We start from the raw sequence: 26,243 nt of genomic DNA on the forward strand, positions 1-26,243 counted from the left end.
TCTTGAGGCAATGTCTGTTTTCAGCATACCATAGACTGCAGTGAGCATAAGTAGAGCTTTTGTGTTAAAGACTCTTTTTAATTCTATTTCCTGTGGGGGTGGTGTCTTTTTTCAATGAGCGTGCTTAGAAACAAAATCGATTTTACTTTCTCCTGATCGCACCCCTTCCAACACAACAAACACACACAAACTTCATTGGATATAGTATTTCTTGGCCACAGTTAAGTGGTGAAAAAAGTTGCTGAATCTCCTCACTTAAGTGGTGGACCACGCGGTCATGCCTTGAACCAAAAACAGATTCAGGTTAGGACACCACCTCTGAGTCCTGGGGAAGATGGCTTGGGAGTGTGGGGAGTTTTTGAGGTAAAGACTTGCAGGGAAACAGAAAGGCTGTATTGAGCTGCCGGCTGTATTTACAGAGGGAGTAGTAAGCCTGAGAATCCTCTGCTCATCTGGATTTGTGAATTTTCTCTATCTCTTTGTTTTGAAAGGGAATGATTTATTGTCTGTTTTCTGTGATTAGAGTATGGTTAGATATTGTGAGTCAGAACAGTAAGATTAATGTAAAAATTATACTATTGGGATAAAAAAAAATCATAAGGATCCCCACTGGGATCTTTCCTTGGGCATAACAGGTAGAAGAAATGTCAAGTACAGAACACAAGATAATTAGTTGAAGACACAGAGGCAAATATACCTCCATAAGATGTGGATGGCTTTTTTTCAGTATTAGAGATATTTGTTTTTCTTTTTCTTTATGTACTTGGAGGGAGAATAGGACTTCAGTTCTACTTGATAAGAGAATGAAATACTGAAAAGAAAACTTCTGGTCCCACTGACCTATTATTATTCTCTCTTTTCCATGGGTAGCTAAGAGATTATTATAATTGTTGAGATTTTGAGTACCTGCACCCACTAGGCTACAGGGTTGCCTCATACCGGGGTCACTGAATTACAAAAACTGAACCTATTACTTCCTTGCATGTGTACATCCGATCTCATGCAATGTTCATTCATCCTCCTACTTTTGTTTCTGTGCAGGAAATATGTCATTGTGAGATGGTTTCATCCATTTTTCAATCTCTCTGGAATTGGTTGAGTAAGTTCATACAGGCATAGAAGGCAGGATAGTACCAGATTCTCCATTCCATCTTAAGCATTCATGAAACCCATCATTTAGAACCATATTTGGCTCTCATATTTTGCTCAGAACCCTTCCTGGAAAGTAAGAAAATCAATCGTGGTTTTTTGTTGGGAATATAGAAAAGATGATTAAGGACTCTACTTTTCCGTGAACCCTCTCTCTATATTTCTTCAAACAGCATTAGTGGTACACTATGATGTTGAGAAGGAGCAAGAGAGAAGGGCTGTTCAGTGCTGAGGGTGGTGCTGAAGTTATTTGATATTAGAGGAGTTAATTTTTTCCAGGTTGCTTTCACATAACCTTCATGTTGGAACCAAAAGTGATTAGCATTTTCTCAAGGTTTTCGTGTCAATCTGCTCTCTGTCCTAATGACACAATCACAGAGCCCTGGGAAGGAACAGATAATGAAGGGAGGGCTACTGGGGGTTAATAGTTGAATATTCAAAGTGCTGGCTTCATTTCCTGTGGACCGAATGCTCCTGAGAAGTATGAACAATTGTTGTCTATTTTTACGGCAACGAATCAAATGGGAATCTCATTGAAGACAGACTCGTTCGACTGAGATGTCACTTTACATGGAATTTAACAGTTGATGACATTGAAATAACTGATTTAGAAAACAGGATCTTCGATGAGATTGAATTCCTAGACATCAACTACAACGTGGGAGTGCACAACCTACTTGCCTATGTTAAACACCTGAAAGGCCAAAATAAAGAAGCCATAAAGGGCTTGAAAGAAGCTGAAGACTTAATCCAGCAAGAACATACCAACCAATCAGACACAAAAAGGCTGGTTACCTGGGGCTGTATTACCACCTGGGCAGCCTGGGAGAAGTCCAGATTTACCTGGACAAAGTGGAAAACACTTGCAAGAAAGTTGCCAGTCCCTCCTGCTATAGACTGGAGGGTCCTGAGATGGACTGTGAGGAAGGTTGGGCCTTGCTGAAATGTGGAGGAAAGAATTACGAACGAGCCAAGGCCTGCTTTGAAAAGGCTCTGGAAGTAGACCCTGAAAATCCTGAATTCAACACTGGGTATGCGATCACCATGTTTCGTCTGGATAGCTTTCACAAACTACCGCAGCATAAAGAGGCATTTTCTCTATGCCCCCTAAAACAGGCCATCAGGCTAAATCCGGAAGATGCATATATTAAGGCTCTCCTTGGCCTGAAGCTTCAGGATGTAGGAGAAACAGCTGAAGGAGAAAAGTACATTGAAGAAACACCGACCAAAAGGTCCTCGCAGACCTATTTGTTTCATTATACAGCCAAGTTTTACTAAAGAAAAGGCTCTGTGGGTCAAGTGCTTCAGCTCTTAAAAATGGCTTTGCAGGCAACACCCACCTCTGCCTTCCAGCATCACCAGATAGGGCTTTGCTATAAGACACAAATGGTTCAAATAAAGAAAAGTGCAAACTTGCAGCCTAAAGGGCAGGATAGAGAAAATGTTGACAGTTTGGTTCAATTGGCTCTATGTGAATTTGACTTTGAAAAGACTTTGAAGCTAACGCCCACATTTGAGATGGCTTATGTTGAACTGGCTGATGTGTATGCAGAAACGGGCCACCACAGAGAAGCTGAGGACACTTTTCAGAAAGTGTTGTCCATGGAGGTCATTGAAGATCGTCTAAAGCAAGCAATTTATTTCCACTATGGCTGATTTCAAGAATTTCAAAGGAATTCTGAAGTCAATGCAATTATCCATTATTTGAAAGCAATAACAATAGAACAGTCATCATTTGCAAGAGATAAAATTTTTGGTGCTTTAGAGAAATTGGTTTTAAGGAAACTTTGGAGAAACACATCAGATATAGAAAGCTTAAGCATCCTCTGGTTCATCTACAAATTGAAAGGAGAAATAAATAAAGCCTTGGAGTATTACGAATGGGCCCTAAAGCTGGCTGCTGGCTTTGAGAGCTTTGTGGGACATGATTGCTTCATGCTTAAATAGGGGCCACTTTCACAGTTCATTTGATTTTAGGTCAATATGTACAAATGATCTTTTTGCTTACTGCTTTCAGAAACATATTATGTAATTTACTGTGATGATAACATATTAGTTGTATTCAGAAAATAGTGAAGCAGAATAGATACGTCTCTCTGTGTGAGGGGGAGGAAGAGAGAAAACATTTCTCTGTGAATGTTATATAGTAGAATGAACAGTTTGTTAAGTAGATTTGTAGCAAATAAAATACTGCATTTACATAAAATAAACTGTCCAATTCATTCATTTAGTCAACAAATAGTTTTCAGTGCTAGATATCAAAAATAGTATGGTGATATAAAGAAACTTCTTTTCCTCTACCCATCTTAGGTTTATTGACTGGGGCCCCCTAAATTGGACTAACAAAAGACACATTAACAAGAGAAAGACAGACAAAAGTTCATTAACGTGTGTGCATCTCAGATAGACCTGAGAATACCCAGTGATGAGTACCTCAAAGGGGTGGTTAGAACTTGGGCTTATATAAATAGCCTCTTAACAAATGAATGATACTTTTTTTAGAGAAGTGATAAAAGGAAAAGAACCTTGAGTTTCTAAGATGGTAAATTGTAGAAAGGTAAATTATGGGGAAAGCTAATGGAAGATAACTGCTAGTTACCAAAATTTATTACATAGATTCCTCTGGTAGTGGCTCTGGGCTGATAAAGGACTGGCGGTCTCTCAGGTGATTACCTTCTGTCCTGGTATAGAAGGAGAAGGAACACCTTTAGGAAATTTTGTCCTGCTTTTAGGCAGATGGGGGGATCACAGGGAGCTTTCCTTCTATAGGTTTCCCTCACTATCCAAAAGTAAAGCATCCCTGTGAAATCTTTCATAAGCCAAAATGGCCTAAAGTGAAGAAACAATTACCTTAGGAGACGTTTTGCTGATGGACTAGAGATAGAACACAGGTGCTCAGAGACACAGCTCAAAGCCATGGCAGTATTCATGCCAAGATGCTGAGTGTACTTCACAGGGAAGGAGCTTGGCAGTGCCGCTCTCGCTGCCGAGGTAGTTCACGACTTCTATAAAGGCTCCTTGCAAATAAATGATGGGCTCTATTTATTCCTTTTGCCTTTTTTCATAAAAGCAAAAACTCTCTTCGGAACTTTTAATTAGCAAAAACAGGTACTAACGTAAATTTTTTTGTAAAAACCAAGGGGTATAAATTTAACTTTCGAAAAGCGAGGGATGCCTATATCTGCTTCTTCTCAATTGCCTTCAGCTCAAAGTAAACCTTATTCCAACATGGCGTACTTTGGAGTGGCATATTATGCTATCCTTCGATGAACGAAGCAGATATTTTCTCCAAAGCTCACATAATTTATAATCAAGCGAGAGAGACAGATTAATAAACTAAGTATAGTCATGCATTGCTTAACAACAAGGTATATTCTGAGAAATGCATTGCTGGGTGATTTCATCATTGTGCAAACATCATAGTGCACTTACGCAAACCTAGAGGGGTAGTGTACTACACACCTGGCTATGTGACATTGCCTATTGCTCCTAGGCTATAAAACTGTGCCGCACGTTACTGTACTGAGTACTGTAGTAATTGTAACATAATGGTAAGTATTTGTGAGTCTAAACACATCTAAATATAGAAAAGTAATATAGTAAAAATACAGAAAAAAAAAGAAAACAATGATACGCCTACATAGGGCACTCAATGTGAACGAAGCTTGCAGGACTAGAAGTTGCCCTGGGTAAGTCAGTGAGTGTGAGTGGTGAGTGAAAGTGAAGGTCTAGGACATTACTGTGCACTACTGTAGACTTTATAAACCCTGTACACTTTGGCTACTCTATTTAAAAATATTTTTTCAACAATAATTTAACCTTAGTTTATTCCAACTTTTTTATTCACTGTGTAAACTTCATTTTTTAAACCTTTTGACTCTTAGAAGAACACTTCGCTTAAAACGTAAACATTACATAGCTATACAAAAATATTTTCTTTCTTTACATCCTTATTCCATAAGCTTCTTCTGTTTTTTAATTTAAAAGAATTTCTTTTTTTTTTCTTTTTTTTTTTTTTACTTTTTAAACTTTTTCTTAAAAACTAGGACATAAACACACACATTGGCTAAGGTCTATACAAAGTCATGATCATCAGTATCACTGTCTTCCACCTCCCCATCTTGTCCCACTGCGAGGTCTTCAGGAGCAATAGATGCATGCAGCTGTGATCTATGATAACGATAACTTCTACTGGAATACCTTCGAAAGGACCTGCTTGAGGTTCTTGAGGTGGTGTCACTCTTTTCAGAAATATGTGCATGATGGTTTGCTTGGTTTGTTTCTCCTTTTCATCACAGGTTTGCTTGCAAGCTAATATTGCAACATGAACATTACTCTCTATTAATGAAACCTATCAGTGTTTGGGTCCATGTTTTCAAACTCTTTTAGGAGCTTGTTGAGGTCTGCAAAATCTTCTGCTAAACCTTTCACTGTGAGGGGAGGGAAAAAATGGCATAGATGATAGAGGCTCTGTTCATTCCTCTGGTGACCAAATCAAAGTTGTGACAGAAACAAAGAGCAGCAGCAAGGAAAAATCGCCTGGGAGTAACAAGCCGTACAACTAGGAAGAAGTCCAAGAAATCACCCTGCAACAGCAGAAGGTAGGATAGGGCGAGGACGCGGGGCTGCCCGGTCTCAAGCAACTGAGTGAGACTGAGTCTGGGGCAGTGGCAGAGGCTCTTAAAGGGGCCATGTCCATGACTCGGTTTTCAGAGATGGTCCTGCTCGCTCTGAGTACCAGTGCCGATTGGGCTGCACAGGGGGCACCAGAGACTTACAGGGAGTCACTGTTGGAGTGTAGGCTGAGGCGAGGCTCACTCAGTACAGAAGTGCCGGTAGTATCCAAGGTTCCCTGTTGAGACCTGCCCCGACCAGTGCACCAGACACAGAGCCACCATAGCCGAGATGTCATCAAACTGGATAACAGAGGTCTCTCCGCCCAGAGGATTCCCTGAAACCCTGCTTCCCCCAACTCACGGCCCCATCCAAGCCATATTCAGGTATATCTTCAGCCAGTCAGGTGGTCCTTGCTGAGCAGCAGCCTAGACTCACGCTGGAGCCAGCTGGCCTCTTGAGGCCACTATAAGCGCTGCATCTGTGAATTGCTTGCTGAATCTTAACAGGTGGCCCCTGAGGGGCACAGGCTGGGACTAAATTTGGCCTGCAGCTGAAATCCTCTCAGGACTGTGCCACTGTACACCACTTCACAAATTCACACTAATAAGACTAGAAGACTTAGGAGCTTTGCTTAGCACATAGAAACAGACACAAAAAGGCAGCCAAAATGGGAAGACAAAGAAAAAAGCCATATGAGAGAATAGAACAGAGATCCAGGAATAATGGAGTCAAGTAATATAACAGATGCAGAGTTCAAAACACTGATTATAAAGATGCCCAAGGAACTTTCGGGAAGTGTAGAGAATTTCAACAAAGAGATAAAAAACATAAAAATGGAAATGGAAATTATAAAAGAGAACCAGTCCGAAATGAAGAACACATTATCTGAGATGAAAATTATATTAAATGGAATAAACAAAGTGGATAAAGAAGAGAGTCAAATGCCTTATTTAGAGTACGAGAAAGCCAAGGACATGCAATCAGAACAGCAAGAGATTATGATGCCAAGACATTAAAAATAATTTAAGGAGACTATGGCACACTATTAAGGGTCCAAATATCTGTCTGATCAATGTACCTGAATAAAATCAAGATGTTGAACAGCTGTTTGAAGAAATAATGATGGAAAACTACCCTAACTAGGTGAAGGAAATGTACGTACAACCCCAGGACGCTCAAAGAATTCCAAAAATCAGGGATCCAAAGAGGCTCACACCAAGACAGATCATAATTAAAATGCCAAAGGTTAAATACAAAGAAAGAATATTAAAAGAGAAAAGAGAAAAACAGTTACTTATAAGGGAACACCCATAAGACTGAGAGCTGATTTCTCAAAAAAAAAAAACTATGCAGGACAGAAGGGCTTGGCAAAAAATATTCGATAGGATGAAGACCCAGGATCTACAATCCAGAATAATTTATCCAGCAAAGCTATCATTTAGAGTTGAAGGACAGATAAAGAGCTTCCCAGACAAAAATAAGCTAAAGGAATTTATCACCAACAAGCCAGTATTACAGAAAATTTTGGAGGGACTTCTTTAAGAAGAAGAAAACATATACCAAAAACAGGAATAAAGAATGGTAACAAACACATTCCTATCAGTAAGTACCTTAAATGGAAAAGAATTAAGTGCTCCAACCAAAAGATGGAATGGCTGAAAGAATAAGAAAACAAGACCCCTGCATATGAAAAGGAAGGAGAAGAAAAACGTTATTGCCTTGATGGACCTAGAAGGTATTTAATTCAGACAAAGAGGTAAACACTATATGGTTTCACTTATTTGTGGAATCCAAGGAATAAAAAGAACTAATCAAAAACAAACTCACCTATATAGTGGATAATTTGATGATGGACAGAGGGGAGGGGAGTTCGAAGGGCTGGGAGAATGGGGTGAAGGGTTAAAGAAGCACAAATTAGTAGCTGATGGATGGTCACGGGGCTGGGGAGCATGGCATAGGGAATGCAGTTAGCCGTAATATGTTGACTAGGTCAGCGGAGGGAGGGAGCAATTAGGGGGATCATTTTATGAACAATATAGATGTCTAACAAATGTACTGTATACTTGAAACTAATTAAAATAAAATTTTTAAAAAACCTTTCACTGTGAATTTTCTTGCGGGTTCTTTTTCTTCTTCTGCAGTTTCCTTTCTCTTGCCTCATCTTCTGCTACACGTTCCTGTTCAGTTCCAACAACCTCTCTTTAGTCGATTGCTCAGGAACCACCTCTAGGAGCACCTCAAGGTCCTCTTTATTCATGTCCAGGTTAAAGTTGTTTGCCATCTCAGTCACAGCCTTGTTGATTTTCTGCAAGTTCCTCATCCTTAGTAAATCCTTTGAAGTCATGGATAAAGGTCTTAAGTATCTTCTTCTAGATGCCATTCATATACTCCTTGGTGATATTATCCCAAGCCCAAGCAAAGCTCTTGATGTATCCACACCTGTATTAGTGTCTTCTTCAATTGCAGCAATAGCCTGAGCAGTAGGAGGCCTTAAAAGTGGCTATAACTCCTTGATTCATTGACTCAAAAAGGTGATGTTTGGCGAGAAACACCACTGTCATATTGGGATGAAGATCACCCATAAAAGGAAGATGCCTGGGAGCATTATCAAAAATAAGCGAAATCTTCAAAAGTATGTTATTCTCCAAACAGCACTTCTCCATTTCACTGGTGAAGCACTTCAGGAGGCTATCTTAGAAAAGGAGCCTGGTTGTCCATTACTTCTTATTGCTCCTGTGTGCTAATCGCTGTGTTAGAAGGCCTCACTGTGTCGGATTACAAAGTGTTTCAATGGGCAATATCGCCCCCAAGAAAGACTGTTATCCTATCTCTAAAAACCTTGAAAGCTGGCATTGACTTAGCATTGTCTCGACATCCCCAACTTCTCTACATCTGTATTCAACTTCTGCTCTCCTTCCTGAAAAATTAGGCATATACATGAGAGTAGCCATGATTGTAACCATGTAATACATGATTGTAACCATGATTTTCAACTGAGGTGGTTGGAGAGTAAAAGGGAAGAGGAGGATTTTGACCCTCTGGGCAAAAAGAAGTTGCATTTGGCACATCTGAGGACAGTTTTGGAGTGCTGCTTACATCTAGTGGGTATACATATGCAAGTGTGCTGAGTATACGTCTTACAATGCACAGGACAATTTCCATAACAAAGAATTATCCAGCCTAAATGTCAATGGTCCCAAGGTTGAGAAGCTCTCACATCCATCTGTTGGATGAGTCATTAAGTTAGTACTTAACTTGCAGTATCCCAAGCAAGTTTTAGATCAGTTGCCATGTTTCACTTTCTATTTCCCTTTTTCTCTAGTTGCTGTGTTTTACATGTTGGTAGAAACAGAAATTCAGATTCAAAAGACAATATACACTACTGAGTTGCCTATGAATCCACCCAGTACAACAGTCTGTGAAAAAAAGACTGATATTTGAATTTCATTTAGTAATTTCAGCACATTCAACACTCAACAGTCAGGTCTTTGTTTTTCTCAATCCTGAAAATGTCTACTTCTTTAAAATTTTTATAGATGGCTTTTGTCTGTCTGAATGTGAATTTCTAAACAGTACATGTAAATAACCAGGAGAGGTTTTTTGTTCGTTTGTTTCTTTGATTTTTACAATTGATTGCTTGTTATCCATTAAACCTTAATAAGAGACTATCTCTTGGCCCAGATACAGTGAAAGAAAAGAAGGGAAAGAAGTATGAACAAGGAAGGAAAAACATTTTTCAAACATTGGAGCTCTGTTAAATTTTTCTATATCCTTGGTAAGGAGGAAATTCTGGGTTTATTTTCCTACCCAAAATAAATCATTCAGTACCTTTTCTAAAATGTAGCTTTCCACTTAAAATAAACATTGTGACTATGACTATAATATACAAACATCGTATTGTGGCTACAATAGCTAACAGGCCCACCACCTCCACGTTACCTCTCTGACCTCAGATTTTATAACTTCCCCTGCTTTCCTCACTCCAGCTACACTCTCCGCACATCTCAACTGTGCTTCCATCTCCAAGACTTCGATTTCGCTGTTTCCCTGCCTAATGCTCTTTTCTAGCCCCATATTCACAGTGCTCATTCCTTCACCTTGTTCACACCTTCGCCGAATTGCCACTTTCTCAGTGAAACCTTTCCTCACCCACATAGTTATAATAGCAAAATACCCTGACTCCAGTGCTCAGATTTATTGGATTTATCCAGTAGAAAACAACTAGAGAAGGAATATTGTTTTTTCCTTGTAAACAAGGCGTAATTAAAGTCATAATAATAGGCATGCTGAAACATTTTATCAATTAGTTATACTGATTACTTTCTTATGCAACAGAAATATAAATTGAAGGACAAATAAATTGTGGATGAATAGATGTATAATAAAGCAAATTAGGAAAATGTTACTGTAGAATCTAGGTGGTGAGTATATTAGTATTCATTGTAAAATTCTCTCAATTTTTCTCTGTTAGATCATGTTCATAATAAAATGTTAGGATGCAAAGGTCAAAAACAATATCTAAAAATTAAATCAAACCGAGGCAAATAAACCAAAATATATGTGGGGTAGAGTATAAAATCACATAGATACGAAGTATTCCCTGTGATTTTTAATACACTATAAATTGACTATATCTCTAGAAAGATATATCTTATGGACAAAAGGAACAGCAAACAGAAAAAATCTTAAACGATTCAGCAATCATTTTGAGGCTCTTTTGTTGATTTTGTTATTCTGAGACAGTGTGTTGCAGAATAGATCATACGAACGTTGGTATCACTTGGAAAGAGATAATCGGTTTGGGAGAAAAGATACACAGATGTGAGATCAACTAGGGTAAGTAAAAATCTTGTAAACTTAAATATGTAAAATTTACTCATGATATATTTAATATTTAAAATACATACACAATATCAATGTCATTTTCCTGGTTTTGATATTGTGCAATAGTTATATGAGATGTTGCTCTTAAGTAGGTATCTGAGAGACTCTTCCTGCAACTTCCTATGAGTCTATAACTACTTCAAAATAAGCCTGAAATATAGAAGAGGAAATGATAAAAATTCAGTTAGTACTTGAATATGTTATAGTAAGCTGCACTGTGGGTCAAGGTGGGCTGAGTGGATCCTTGAAAACTCATGAGGAGATTTGAAAATCATCAGACCATTCATAACAAAGGACTTACGGTGTCTTTGAGTTCTGTGATTGGAAGTATCTAGGAATAGTCTCAAAAGCTAAGTGCATACTTTCTACATGGTGGTCAAAACTTTCTATTCTTTTTCCATCCTATTCTGTGGATCAGGAAGAGACTGAGGGGTTAATTGCCTACTGTGCAGGTGGGGAAATAAGGCAGAGTAATGAAGATACTGAATCTGAGCCTTACTCAAAAGGAGTATGTTGAGACCGAGTCCCATATCATTCATTCAGAGAATTTCGGTCACATGATAGACATTAGGGATCATCAAGGCTCTGTTTCCAGCCCACGTGTTTATCAAAATCACCTGAGGATTTCTTTTTACTATCGAGGTTGGGGGCCCATTCCTAGAGATGATTTCAATTGGTCTGGGATGGGACCTAGTTACCATTATTCTTAAAACCTCCCTAGATGATTCTAGTGTGCAGTAGGGGTTGAGATCTGATAACCTATTCCGAATCACTTGTTTATCAGCTGAGGAAAGTGAGGCTCACAGAGAAATGGCTTATTATTGCTGGTCAGTCACTCAGGGAGCTGGTCTTAGACTCCTGGGAATGGACTCATAGCTCAGTGCTGAAATTTCATTTTCTAAAAGTTTCATTGTCTCCAGTTCTTTTTTTCTTTCCTAAGTGTACACACACACACACACACACACACACACACACACACACACGTATTTTGTTGCCTTTTTCTCTCTCCTTAATGATGCTCTGTCTTGTGTCACTCATGGGCTTGCTTACCCCCAAAGAAGCACTGGACAAAATTTTGAATACCAACTCAGCCAAAGTCAGAGCCCTGTAGAACCGAGACCACTGACCAATTCACAGCAGTTATAAGACAAACATTTGTCTGCCTCTCTCTGTCTTATATCTAATGTGTTGGAAAATTACATTTCCAATTTTTCCCCCCAAGAATTCCAAAGACACCTTGTTCCCCAACAGGAGAGGTTTTCGAGTTCATTTATTTAAGCACTTCCTTATAGCCTGAACATTTATCAGGCTACGTGGATAAACCTGGCTTATTTATTGAGACATTTTTATTGAGCAGAACTTCCTGACTAGTTCAGGATTTTGTAAACAGGATGAGTTTAAAAGAGTTGCTGAATTGTGAAACTTAATAGTCTTTGCTGATCTGTCTTATAGAACAAAGAATTCCGTGAATGATTGACCACACCTTGTTCCTGTTGAAACCACATAAGGATGCCTAAAAAAACAAAGGCTGACTTTTCTTCATTAAAATATCAAATTCTCCTCCCCAGGCAGAGTTTATCCATTTTCTACATGAGAGATGTATAATAAAGCATGATTCTCTACTGTGCCTGTGCTAGAATGACCTTGCCCCTACATATAATGACCTGTCTCTTTTTGATGAATATGTTTAACTAGTCCCAGTAATGGTGACTCCTTTTGTCTATTTGGAGAAACATCACTTTGGGAGATATCCCCAGTACTCTCTTTATTTGCTGCAAGTAATAAGCTTTCTTTGCTCGTATACTGTCTTGGTCGAGATTCACTAGGCAACACTCACCAAGAGATGAACCCCTTGCATTTAGTAACAATGTCTCAGGGGAAGCTTATAGAATTGATGAGGGCTGAGATGGGAGATGATCTGTGCAGGGGAGACTGAAAGGAAAATTTTTAGATCTGGCAGTGTATCTGATTTAGTGTTTGTAACAAGAAAATATTCTTGCAACTGCTCCTCTTCTGTTTATTTTAAAAGACAAAGTATAGGTGGCTTTTTAAAAAGAAAACATTACTTTAACTCGATGACTTATAATAATAACATTAATAATAATGATGATGATAAATAATAATAATAACAACGACCTCTTATTTCCATGCTCCTATGTGCCAGGTAGTTGCTAATTATTTAAACTCAAGTTCCATGAAGTGTAGTTAAGATTGAGTTAGAATTTGACTAAGGATGTGGGTATCCGTGCTGGAGAAATAGAAAGCTCTCTATGCCAAACCATGGCACCTTGCTTTGACCTCCTGCCCAAGAATCAGGTATTAAGAGGCTCTCTTGATATTTGGTTTATTTCTTTCTTTCCTGAACCAGGTGGGTCATTTATTTCTTTCAAGCTGAAACTCAAAGTAACAACCAGTATCCTGGTAACTTAATTAGGAATAATTTTCTTTTATACGATATATTTATATTATAGTAGATTCCTTCCATGTATAGGAGACTAACTGAAAATGGGGCTACCTCCCCGAATTCTTCCTTTCTGCACAGTCATCTGGAATCCAGTCACCAGCCTCCATGACAGACAATGATGGACTGAGTTTTGCCTTCAGGGTGGGGGGCAGATCTGGTTCCCAACCCTGGCCAGTTGCTATGTTTCTACAGCGTTAGGAACACTCATCACAGGTCCATTCATTGGTAATCTAGTTTCATACAATTCTGAACTCACCTGGAAACCTCCGAAGACATAGCACATAGTCTTTGCCCTGTGACTCTTGAAACCGTGGGCAAAAGATACCATCAGAACTTTCTATCTTTTATCTCAAATTCTCTATTTCTGTCAGCTCAACTACTTGATATTCTTCTCTGTAACTAAGCTTCCTTTGTTTGCATTATTTTCAGGCCACATGGAAAAACATGGCTGACAATGGTATCCAAATATTTATGTTACAGGTCCTACACTTCCCAGAATCAGCTTCCCAATGAAGCAAGTCTAATTGTCTACTCTCAATAAGCACTTCCCTGTGATTAAATTAACTATGATTGGGATAAATTTGCTTTGCAAAAGCTGCCGGGGAATTACCACTTTACAACAGGTATCAGGAGAGTGGGGCATTTTCCAATGAAAAATAGGGAGTAATGGGAGCTTGGCAGACACCTGTAATAGGAGACCAACCTCAACCCAAGATCCCACCCTCAGTACTTGTTTTACTCCACCTCTCCCCACAAACACCATGAGTACAAAAGATGACACAGGCCAGGTTGGGATAAGCCAAGCCTGGGTGCCGTGGACACCGAGAAGACTGGACAGAGCTCATACATAGGTATGACAATCACGTCTGGTGAATAAGAACACTTTAGATAACTATAATGAGAGTATCAAAAATAAGAACATATTGTTATTTAGGCCTAACATGTTTTGTTTGAAGTCTCAAGAGGGTAGCACATATATATTTTCTCTGCTCCTGTATATAAAGGAGTTCTAGGTCTCTTATTGTCATTGACCATTCTCCAGAAGGGTCTAGAAAGATATACACTCTCAGAAAATAGGAACAAAGTTGGATTAAGATTCCAGTTTAGAGATTTGCAGGCTTTTATATTACAAAACAATTTTGGTTTCCAGATAAGCAAACTGAAGCAGAGATCTAGGGCATGACCTTGGCAAGTGCACACAGTCAATTTTCACAGGCGTCCCTGACTCCAGGTTCAGTGGACTCTACATAACTGACATGTAGCCAGCTCTCCAGTTTGTACAAGGCCAGATAGACTCCGAGAGAGGAATTAGCCCATCACTAAGACTGCTTTTCACGAGCTTCTCCTTGATCAGTTTTTGAAACAAAACAAAGGAATCACTTGCTTAAGTTTCATTTTCCTCCAGCAAGAAGGCTGAAAACTTCAGTTTCAGTTTCTACTTTCAGTTTTCATGTGGGTTTCCAATTTGTTCTTGCACACTTACAAGTTACCTTATAAGGAGCTGTTTATATCCTTTATAAAGCCTTGTCCTGTACCTAGCATTACCTGAAAACCCACAAGACAGGCTGGCCATCCAGCAAACCAAAATACTACAGAACTGCTGTTTAATATATTGCAACCATGAGGTAAGGATTTCTCTACTTCTCTGCCTTTATGTCTAAAGTTTTTGAAAAGTTTTAATCAACACTATCTCAATAGACTTAGTTTCAGTGATATCAAGTTTTCTTACTCTTCTATTTGAGCATTTGCTTACGAACTGGGTGTTGTATGCATGTGCGTATGTATGTATGTGTGGTGCATGTACATTCACACACACACATTAACTGTTTTGTTATTTTTATTTTTGTTAGCATTTTTATTTTTGTTAGCATCACTTAAAGGAAGCTTTCCTCGTGTTAAAGCCCAAAGAAGAAGAGGGAAATGGGAAAAGAATTTTGCAAGAAGGGAGATGATCCAATCTCTGAATATATTTTTTACCAAACTCACTGACATAGGGAGGAAATAGACAGTTTGTGTGGAGAGAGACATTGCTTTTAGCTGCCTCCTAAGCATGGAGGAAAAATAGAGACCACTCAGTTGTGTGAGCCAGTTGTGAGGTGTCTCAGCTATCTTAAGAGAAGTATTGTGGGGATGCCATGGGATCTATGCTCACTGCCTAGAAAACATGGCCTTCCTCTGTAAGCTTCTGGTCTCACTATCTGCACTGCTGGGCTTCTATGTCAAGCCTTCTCAGTTCAACTGGATTTAAAATGAGCAGATTACCGCTCCCCTGGGGAAGCCAGGTGGTCTGCAGATACTTGATATCCTCCTGTCCACAGGACTTGGGACCTAATGTGGGAATTTCTATATTATTGAAACTCATTCTAGATTCAAATAATACCTGATATCAGCAGGTTAAAAAAATTATATATATTAATCACTATTGATCTGATAATTTTTCCTCAGTACTCCAGTGCACAAAATTTTATGTTTTAAAATTTTTTTATTTTTTTAGGCGAAGCAACCCTTGATTGACCTCACAGATTGCAAGGACCTTGTCAACTTATAATCCCCTATTTTTTTTTTTTTATTTTTTGTTTATTTTTAAGCCTATAGCACCTGGTCTTCCTAGGTGGTCTCCCATCCAAGTACTAACCAGGCCCAACCCTGCTTAGCTTCCAAGATCAGATAGAATTGGGCTTGTTCAGGGTAGCATGGCTGTGAGTGACAAAATTTTGAAGGAGCAAAAGTTTCAGAAAATGCACAGTATGGGCCCTTGATAAACACCCTCCTCTCCCCTTTGGTCCACAGACAGAGTGGATTGTCACTGATAATTAAAATAATAATAATACTATTATTTTAAATTATTAATTAAAATAATAATAATATTATTATTATTACTATTATTATATAAAAGTAGCTATCACCTCATGAATGCTTATTAAATGCCAGCCTGGCTTCTAAAGCTTCTAAAAATATTATGTAAATTGTTACATTTAATATTCAAAAGAAAACGTGAGGCAAGTACTCATGTTATACTCATTGTGTAATAATGAATCTTAGATATAAAAATGTTAAGATCACATAGATAATAAGTGATAGAGCTGAGATATGAACCAGAGTCTCTATTCAATGACATCTTGTTTAACCTTTAAACCAGTGGGGGTCTGTGTGATAATTTCAGAGAGCATACTAATTGTTTTCGCGTTTTATTGCTTTTGTATACATTACATCGTGTGTTCCCCTCCCATAGTTAGATTTCTTTCTGTCACCACATATTTGACTCCTTTTACCTCATCTACCTCCCTCCCCCCCCCCACCTATCCTCTGATAAATACTAGTCTATTGTCCATGTCCATGAGTCTGTTTACCTTGTTTGTTTGTTACTTTTATGTTTATATCCACATATAAGTGCTATCATGTGGTTTTCAACTTTTCTGTCTGGCTTATTTCATTTAGCATGATTATCTCAAGGTTCATCCATGTTGTCGCAAGTGGCAGTATTTCATCTTTTCTTATGGCTGAGTAATATTCCATTGCATATATGTACCACAGCTTCTTTATCCAATCATCTATCGTAGGACACTTCAGTTGCTTATATGTCCTGACTACTGTGAATAATGCTGCTATGAACATCAGTGTACAATATCTTTTTGGATATAGATTTTCAGGTCTTTAGGGTAAATATCCAGAAGAGGGATTGCTGGATCATATGGTAGATCAATTCTTAGTTTTTAAAGGAATCCCCATACTGTTTTCCATAGTGGCTGTACCCATTTGTAGTCCCACCAGCAGTGTATGAAGGTTCCTTTTTCTCTGCATCTTCTCCAACAATTGTTGTTACTCGTCCTGTTGATAAGAGCTATCCTAACAAGTAAGAGATGGTATCTCATTGTGGTTTTGATTTGCATTTCCCTAACAGCCAGAGATGTGGAGCATCTTTTCATATGTTTGTTGACCATTTGAATGTCCTCTAGAAAGAAGTGTCTGTTCAGGTCCTCTCCCATTTTTTGCTTGGCTCATTTGTTTTTTGGTTGTTATTGAGTTGTATGAGTTCTTTGTACATTTTGGATATTAAGCCCTTATCAGAGTCGTTGCTTGCAAATATTTTTTCCCATTCAGATGGTTGTCTCTTTACCTCGTTGACAGTTTCTTTTGCTGAGCAGAGGCTTTTTAGTTAAATGTATTTTCAGTCATTTTGTTTTGCTTTTACTTCCCTTGCCTTTGAGGTCAAATTCATAAAATCCTCTTTAAGTTAAGGTCCATGAGTTTAGTTCCTATGTTTTTTTCCATGCACTTTATTGTTTCAGGTCTTATAGTCAGGTCCTTAATCCATTTTGAGTTAATTTTGGTGTGTGGTGATAGATAACAGCTAGTTTCATTCTTTTGCAGGTGGATTTCCAGTTTTCCCAGTATCATTTATTGAAGAGACTTTCCTTTCTCCACTGTATGGTTTTGGGTTTTTTTTGTTGAAAATTATTTTCCCATATAAACATAGATTTATTTCTAGACTCTCGATTCTGTTCCACTGCTCTGTATGTCTGTTTTCCTGCCAATACCATGCCATTTTGATTATTGTCACTCTATAGTATAACTTGGAGTTAGGCAGAGTGATGCCTCCAGCCTCATTCTTTTTTCTCAGGATGGCTTTGGCAATTCAGGGTCTTTCGTGCTTCCGTGCAAATCTGATGGGTTTTTTGTTCTATTTCTTTAAGAAATGTCAATGGGATTTTGATGGGGATTGCATTAAATCTGTATAATGCTTTAGGTAATAAGGTCATTTTAACGATGTTGCTTCTTCCAATCCAAGAACTCAGAATGTCTTTCCATTTCTTTGTATCTTCTTTGATTTCTTTTAATTAGGTCTCATAGTTTTCATATAGGTCCTTCACATGTTTCATTAAATTTATTCCTAGGTGAGGTGGCTCCATAATGTAGTGGTTACAACTTCTGCTTTACACGCAGAAGGTCCTGGTTTTACACCCCAGGTGGAGCCATGGACCATACCTCAGGGCTATGGCGGCTCTGAGTCTAGAGCATTGGCAAGGGAGCGGGCTCAACAGGGAACAATGGATTCTGCCGGCACTTCTGTACAGAGTGAGTCTCACCTGGGCCCTCACCCCTACAATGAGTCCCTGTAAGTCCCTGGTGCCCCCTGCATACGGCCGAATTAGCACTGGTGCTCAGAGCAAGCAGGTCCGTCACCACGAAAATCTGCTCGTGGACGCGGCCCCTTTAAGAGTAGTCTGACGCTGCCGCAGCCTCTATCTCACTCAGCCTCTCCAGACCAGGTAGCCCCGCGTCCTCATCCTACCTTCTGCTGGGTGATTTCTTGGACTTCTACCTAGTTGTATGGCTTGTTCATCTAGATCCCAGGCGATTTTTTCCTTGCTGTTGCTCCTTGTTTCTGTCACTACTTTGATTTGGTCGCCCGAGGGATGAACAGAACCTCTATCATCTAAGCCATTTTTTTTCTTCCATCAGATTTTTAATAAAGGCACAAAAGCAATTCAGTGGAGAAATAATAGTCTTTTAAGAAATGGTGCTGGAGCAATTGGATGTCCATAGGCCAAAAAAAAAATTTATCGATCTAATATTGATATGTTACAGGAAAATTAACTCAAAGTGGATCATAGATTTAAATGTACAATGCAAAACTATAAAATTGTAGAAGAAGTCATAGGGGAAAATTCAGGACCTAGGGCTTGGTGAAGACTTCCTGGACATGATACTATAAGCATGATCCATATGATTTTAAAAATTAATAAATTATACTTCATCAGAAGTAAAAACATTTGCATTTCAAAAGATTTTATCAAGGAATAAAAAGCTACACACTGAGAAAATGTTTGAAAATCACATACCTCATAAAGAACTTATATCTAGAATTTATAAAGAATTATCAAAACTGAACGATAAAAACAAACAATCCAATTAGAAAATAGGCAAAAGATATGAAGAAATATTTCACCAAAGAGGGTATGCAAGTGGCAAATAAACATGTGGAAAGCTGTTCACCACCACTAGCCATTAGGGAAGTGCAAAGTAGGACCATAATGAGAGATGACTACATACCTATTAGAAGGACTAGAATCTTTAAAAAAAAAAGTGAAAACATCAAACACTGGTAAGGATAGAGAGAACTGGATCATTCATACATTGCTAGTAGGAATGTAAAATGATATAACACTGGAAAAACGTGGCAGTTTCTTAAAAACATAAGCACACACCATGGGGCCTAGCAATTGCATCTCTGGGCACACACCATATGGCCTAGCAATTGCACCTCTGGTTGCAATTGCACCTGTTTGTACAAGCAAAATCCTGTACACAACTATTCATAGCACTTTTATTTGTAATAGGCCCAAACCAGAAACAACTGAAATGTCAGTGATGAGTGAAAAAAAAGCCAATCTCAAAAGGTCACATACCATATGATTCCATTTATATGACATTCTTGAAATAAAAAAATTATAAATAACAAATTAGTGTTATTAGAGGTGAGGGATGTTTGGGGAAGAAGACACATGTGACTATAAAGAAATAGTGTGAGGGAGATATTTGTGATGATGGAGTAGTTCTAGATCTTGATCAACGTGGTGGTTCCATGGATTTACTCACATGATAAAATGGCATTCAACTCTACACATATAATACCAATTTCAATTTCCTAATTTTGATATTGTACTATAGTTATATAAGATATAAGCACTGGGAGAAACTGGGTGAAGGGTGCACTGAAACTATGTACTACCTTTGCAACTTTCTATGAATCTAAAATTATTTCCAAATAATAAGTGAAAAAGAAATAATCGGTTAAAATTATCCCTTTTAAGTGGTCTTATTTTAGGTGGTCTTGTTACATAAGCTGCAGACTAAGGTCCTGAGGTTCTAACTGGGCTCTATCCAAATTATATTAATATGAAAATAGGAAACTCTTATATACCACGTCATATATGAGAGGTGCTTTACAAATATGGCTTACTAATCCTCACCAACCTGTCTGATAAGTACTATTATTATCCCTATTTGACAAATAGGACTCTGGAGCACAAAGAGGTTACTTGGATAGAACGTGCTGGAGCCAGCATATGGAGCCAAGTGAACCACATTTGAACTCCAAGCAGATCTTAGAAATACAGCTGACACTTGAACAACATGGAGGGTAGGGATGCGAATCCCACCTCACCTCCACTCCCTGTCCCCACACAGTTGAAAACCCACTATAACTTTAAATTCCACAGTTGGCCCTTGGCATCTGCAGATTCAACCAACCACAGATCAAAAACAGTAATATTTTCCATCCATGGCTAGGAATGGGAAACACTGTTTTCCATCCACAGTTGGTTGAATCCCTGGATGTAAAACCTCTGATAAGAACAGCTGAGTGTATTTACGGAAAAAAGTTCACGAATAAGCGGACATACCCAGTTCAAACCAGTGTTGCTCGAGGGCCAACTGTAAAGGGACTCTAAGGAAAATCAAAGCAGGTGTCTCCTTGTCAAAGCTAAACTATAAATACAAAGTGTTTTACCTGGTCTCTTTTCATTGGTTGTTCCTCATCTGACCAGGAAAATCTGCTTTTGTTTTCACAGTAAGAATGCTGATGAAGATCAGGTCAAGGACAGGCTGGAGCAGCTGAGATGTCACTTTACATGGAAGCTGCTAATCGAAGACACTGCAATTACCGATTTAGAAAACAGGATCTTCGATGAGATTGAATTCCTAGACATCAAACACAACGTGGGAGTGCACAACCTACTGGCCTATATAAAACACCTGAAAGGCCAAAATAAGGAAGCCCTGGAGAGCTTGAAAGAAGCTGAAGACTTAATCCAGCAAGAACCTACCAACCAATCAGACACAAAAAGGCTGGTTACCTGGGGCAACTATGCCTGGCTGTATTACCACCTGGGCAACCTGGGAGAAGTCCAGATTACCTGGACAAAGTGGAAAACACTTGCAAGAAAGTTGCCAGTCCCTCCTGCTATAGACTGGAGGGTCCTGAGATGGACTGTGAGGAAGGTTGGGCCTTGCTGAAATGTGGAGGAAAGAATTACGAACGAGCCAAGGCCTGCTTTGAAAAGGCTCTGGAAGTAGACCCTGAAAATCCTGAATTCAACACTGGGTATGCGATCACCATGTTTCGTCTGGATAGCTTTCACAAACTACCGCAGCATAAAGAGGCATTTTCTCTATGCCCCTAAAACAGGCCATCAGGCTAAATCCGGAAGATGCATATATTAAGGCTCTCCTTGGCCTGAAGCTTCAGGATGTAGGAGAAACAGCTGAAGGAGAAAAGTACATTGAAGAAGCACTGACCAAAATGTCCTCGCAGACCTATGTCTTTCGTTATGCAGCCATGTTTTACCGAAGAAAAGGCTCTTTGGATAAAGCACTTCAGCTCTTAAAAGATGCTTTGCAAGCAACACCCTCTTCTGCCTTCCTGCATCACCAGATAGGGCTTTGCTACAGATCACAAGTTTTACAATAAAGAAAACTACAAAATGGCAGCCTAGAGGACAGGATAGAGAAAATGTCAATAGAATAGCAAAACTTAGCCATATCTCATTTTGAATTCACACTGAAACTAAAGCCCACATTTGAGATAGCTTACATACACCTGGCAGATATGTACACAGAAATAGGTAACTATGAAAAAGCTGAAGACACTTATCAAAAAGTGTTTTCCATGAAAACACTTGACAAAGATATTCTGCAAGATATATATTTCCACTATGGCCAATTTCAGGAATTTCAAAGGAAATCTGAAAGCGATGCAATTATCTATTATTTAAAAGCAATAAACATAGAAAACCAGTCATATTCAAGAGATAAAAGTATCAGTTCTTTGGAGAAATTGGTTTTAAGAAAACTTCGGAGAAATGCATCAGACATAGAAAGCTTGAGGATCCTCAGGTTCATCGACAAATTGAAAGGAGAAATAAATGAAGCTTCGGAGTCTGACGAGCGGGCCCTAAAGCTGGCAGCTGACTTTGAGAGCTCTGTGGGACTGAAATAGGGAACACTTTCACAGTTCATTTGATTTTAGGTTAACATGTACAAATGATTTTTTCGCTACTGCTTTCGGAAACATATTATGTAATTCGCTGTGATGATGTAATTTTTGAACAATTACTCAAACCTGATAATATATTAGTCGTATTCAGAAAATAGTGAAGTAGAATAGATACGTCTCTCTGTGTGAGGGGGAGGAAGAGAGAAAACATTTCTCTGTGAATGTTATATAGTAGAATGAACAGTTTGTTAAGTAGATTTGTAGCAAATAAAATACTGCATTTACATAAAATAAACTGTCCAATTCATTCATTTAGTCAACAAATAGTTTTCAGTGCTAGACATCGAAAATAGTATGGTGATATAAAGAAACTTCTTTTCCTCTACCCATCTTAGGTTTATTGACTGGGGCCCCCTAAATTGGACTAACAAAAGACACATTAACAAGAGAAAGACAGACAAAAGTTCATTAACGTGTGCGCATCTCAGATAGACCTGAGAATACCCAGTGATGAGTACCTCAAAGGGGTGGTTAGAACTTGGGCTTATATAAATAGCCTCTTAACAAATGAATGATACTTTTTTTAGAGAAGTGATAAAAGGAAAAGAACCTTGAGTTTCTAAGATGGTAAATTGTAAAAAGGTAAATTATGGGGAAAGCTAATGGAAGATAACTTCTAGTTACCAAAATTTATTACATAGATTCCTCTGGTAGTGGCTCTGGGCTGATAAAGGATTGGCGGTCTCTCAGGTGATTACCTTCTGTCCTGGTATAGAGGGAGAAGGAACACCTTTAGGAAATTTTGTCCTGCTTTTAGGCAGATGGGGGGATCACAGGGAGCTTTCCTTCTATAGGTTTCCCTCACTATCCAAAAGTAAAGCATCCCTGTGAAATCTTTCATAAGCCAAAATGGCCTAAAGTGAAGAAACAATTACCTTAGGAGACGTTTTGCTGATGGACTAGAGATAGAACACAGGTGCTCAGAGACACAGCTCAAAGCCATGGCAGTTTTCATGCCAGGATGCTGAGTGTACTTCACAGGGAAGGAGCTTGACAGTGCCGCTCTCGCTGCCGAGGTAGTTCACGGCTTCTATAAAGGCTCCTTGCAAATAAATGATGAGCTCTATTTATTCCTTTTGCCTTTTTTCATAAAAGCCAAAAGCCCTCTTCGGAACTTTTAATTAGCAAAACAGGTACTAATGTAAATTTTTTTGTAAAAACCAAGGGGTATAAATTTAACTTTCGAAAAGCGGGGGATGCCTATATCTGCTTCTTCTCAATTGCCTTCAGCTCAAAGTAAACCTTATTCCAACATGGCGTACTTTGGAGTGGCATATTATGCTATCCTTCGATGAACGAAGCAGATATTTTCTCCAAAGCTCACGTAATTTATAATCTAGCGAGAGAGACAGATTAATAAACTAAGTATAGTCATGCATTGCTTAACAAAAAGGGTACATTCTGAGAAAATGCATTGCTGGGTGATTTCATCATTGTGCAAACGTCATAGGGCACTTACGCAAACCTAGAGGGGTAGTGTACTACACACCTGGCTATGTGACATTGCCTATTGCTCCTAGGCTACAAAACTGTGGCCGCACGTTACTGTACTGAGTACTGTAGTGATAGTAACATAATGGTAAGTATTTGTGAGTCTAAACACATCTAAATATAGAAAAGTAATATAGTAAAAATACAGAAAAAAAAGAAAACAATGATATGCCTACATAGGGCACTCATGTGAACGAAGCTTGCAGGACTAGAGGTTGCCCTGGGTAAGTCAGTGAGTGTGAGTGGTGAGTGAAAGTGAAGGTCTAGGACATTACTGTGCACTACTGTAGACTTATAAACCCTGTACACTTTGGCTACTCTATTTAAAAATATTTTTTCAACAATAATTTAACCTTAGTTTATTCCAACTTTTTTATTCACTGTGTAAACTTCATTTTTTAAACCTTTTGACTCTTAGAAGAACACTTCGCTTAAAACGTAAACATTACATAGCTATACAAAAATATTTTCTTCTTTACATCCTTATTCCATAAGCTTCTTCTGTTTTTTAATTTAAAAGAAATTCTTTTTTTTTTTTTTTTTTTTTTACTTGTTAAACTTTTTCTTAAAAACTAGGACATAAACACACACATTGGCTTAGGTCTATACAAAGTCATGATCATCGTATCACCGTCTTCCACCTCCCCATCTTGTCCCACTGCGAGGTCTTCAGGAGCAATAGGATGCATGCAGCTGTGATCTATGATAACGATAACTTCTACTGGAATACCTTCGAAAGGACCTGCTTGAGGTTCTTGAGGTGGTGTCACTCTTTTCAGAAATATGTGCATGATGGTTTGCTTGGTTTGTTTCTCCTTTTCATCACAGATTTGCTTGCAAGCTAATATTGCAACATGAACATTACTCTCTATTAATGAAACCTATCAGTGTTTGGGTCCATGTTTTCAAACTCTTTTAGGAGCTTGTTGAGGTCTGCAAAATCTTCTGCTAAACCTTTCACTGTGAGGGGAGGGAAAAAAATGGCATAGATGATACAGGCTCTGTTCATTCCTCTGGTGACCAAATCAAAGTTGTGACAGAAACAAAGAGCAGCAGCAAGGAAAAATCGCCTGGGAGTAACAAGCCGTACAACTAGGAAGAAGTCCAAGAAATCACCCTGCAACAGCAGAAGGTAGGATAGGGCGAGGACGCTGGGCTGCCCGGGTCTCAAGCAACTGAGTGAGACTGAGTCTGGGGCAGTGGCAGAGGCTCTAAAAGGGGCCATGTCCATGACCCAATTTTCAGAGATGGTCCTGCTCGCTCTGAGTACCAGTGCCGATTGGGCTGCACACAGGGGGCACCAGAGACTTACAGGGAGGCACTGTTGGAGTGTAGGCTGAGGCGAAGGCTCGCTCAGTACAGAAGTGCCGGTAGTATCCAAGGTTCCCTGTTGAGACCTCCCCCAACCAGTGCACCAGACGCGGAGCCACCATAGCCGAGATGTCATCAAACTGGATAACAGAGGTCTCTCCGCCCAGAGGATTCCCTGAAAACCCTGCTTCCCCCAACTCACGGCCCCATCCAAGCCATATTCAGGTATATATATCTTCAGCCAGTCAGGTGGTCCTTGCTGAGCAGCAGCCTAGACTCACACTGGAGCCAGCTGGCCTCTTGAGGCCACTATAAGCGCTGCATCTGTGAATTGCTTGCTGAATCTTAACAGGTGGCCCCTGAGGGGCTCAGGCTGGGACTAAATTTGGCCTGCAGCTGAAATCCTCTCAGGACTGTGCCACTAGACACCTATTTCACAAATTCACGCTAATAAGACCAGAAGACTTAGGAACTGTGCTTAGCATATAGAAACAGACACCAAAAGGTAGCCAAAAATGGGAAGACAAAGAAAAAAAAGCCATATGAGAGAATAGAACTGAGGATCCAGGGAATAATGGAGTCAAGTATAGTAACAGATGCAGAGTTCAAAACGCTGATTTTAAAGATGCTCAATGGACTTTTGGGAAGTGTAGAGAAATTTCAACAAAGAGATAAAAAACATAAAAATGGAAATGGAAATTATAAAAGAGAACCAGTCCGAAATGAAGAACACATTATCTGAGATGAAAATTATATTAATGGAATAAACAAAGTGGATAAAGAAGAGAGTCAAATGCCTATTTAGCGTACGAGAAAGCAAGGACGTGCAATCAGAACAGCAAGAGATTATGATGCCAAGACATTAAAAATAATTTAAAGAGACTATGGCACACTATTAAGGGTCCCAATATCTGTCTGATCAATGTACCTGAATAAAATCAAGATGTTGAACAGCTGTTTGAAGAAAATAATGATGGAAAACTACCCTAACCTGGTGAAGGAAATGTACGTACAACCCCAGGACGCTCAGAGAATTTCAAAAATCAGGGATCCAAAGAGGCTCACACCAAGACAGATCGTAATTAAAATGCCAAAGGTTAAATACAAAGAAAGAATATTAAAAGAGAAAAGAGAAAAACAGTTACTTATAAGGGAACACCCATAAGACTGAGAGCTGATTTCTCAAAAAAAAAAAAAACTATGCAGGACAGAAGGGCTTGGCAAAAAATATTTGATAGGATGAAGACCCAGGATCTACAATCCAGAATA

The 26,243-nt window shown here is 38.9% G+C and overlaps 3 pseudogenes; 2 read left to right on the top strand and 1 right to left on the bottom strand.

Annotated features, from left to right (window-relative positions):
• Positions 1–1,636: 1,636 nt before the first annotated feature.
• On the top strand, positions 1,637–3,371 carry LOC107499272 (annotated as a pseudogene).
• An 11,247-nt stretch (positions 3,372–14,618) lies between these two features.
• On the top strand, positions 14,619–22,419 carry LOC107508898 (annotated as a pseudogene).
• On the bottom strand, positions 15,701–15,819 carry LOC118604568 (annotated as a pseudogene).
• Positions 22,420–26,243: the final 3,824 nt, after the last annotated feature.

Source organism: Rousettus aegyptiacus, unplaced genomic scaffold (assembly GCF_014176215.1).
Source record: "Rousettus aegyptiacus isolate mRouAeg1 unplaced genomic scaffold, mRouAeg1.p scaffold_m13_p_6, whole genome shotgun sequence".
In the NCBI taxonomy this organism is placed as follows: domain Eukaryota; kingdom Metazoa; phylum Chordata; class Mammalia; order Chiroptera; family Pteropodidae; genus Rousettus; species Rousettus aegyptiacus.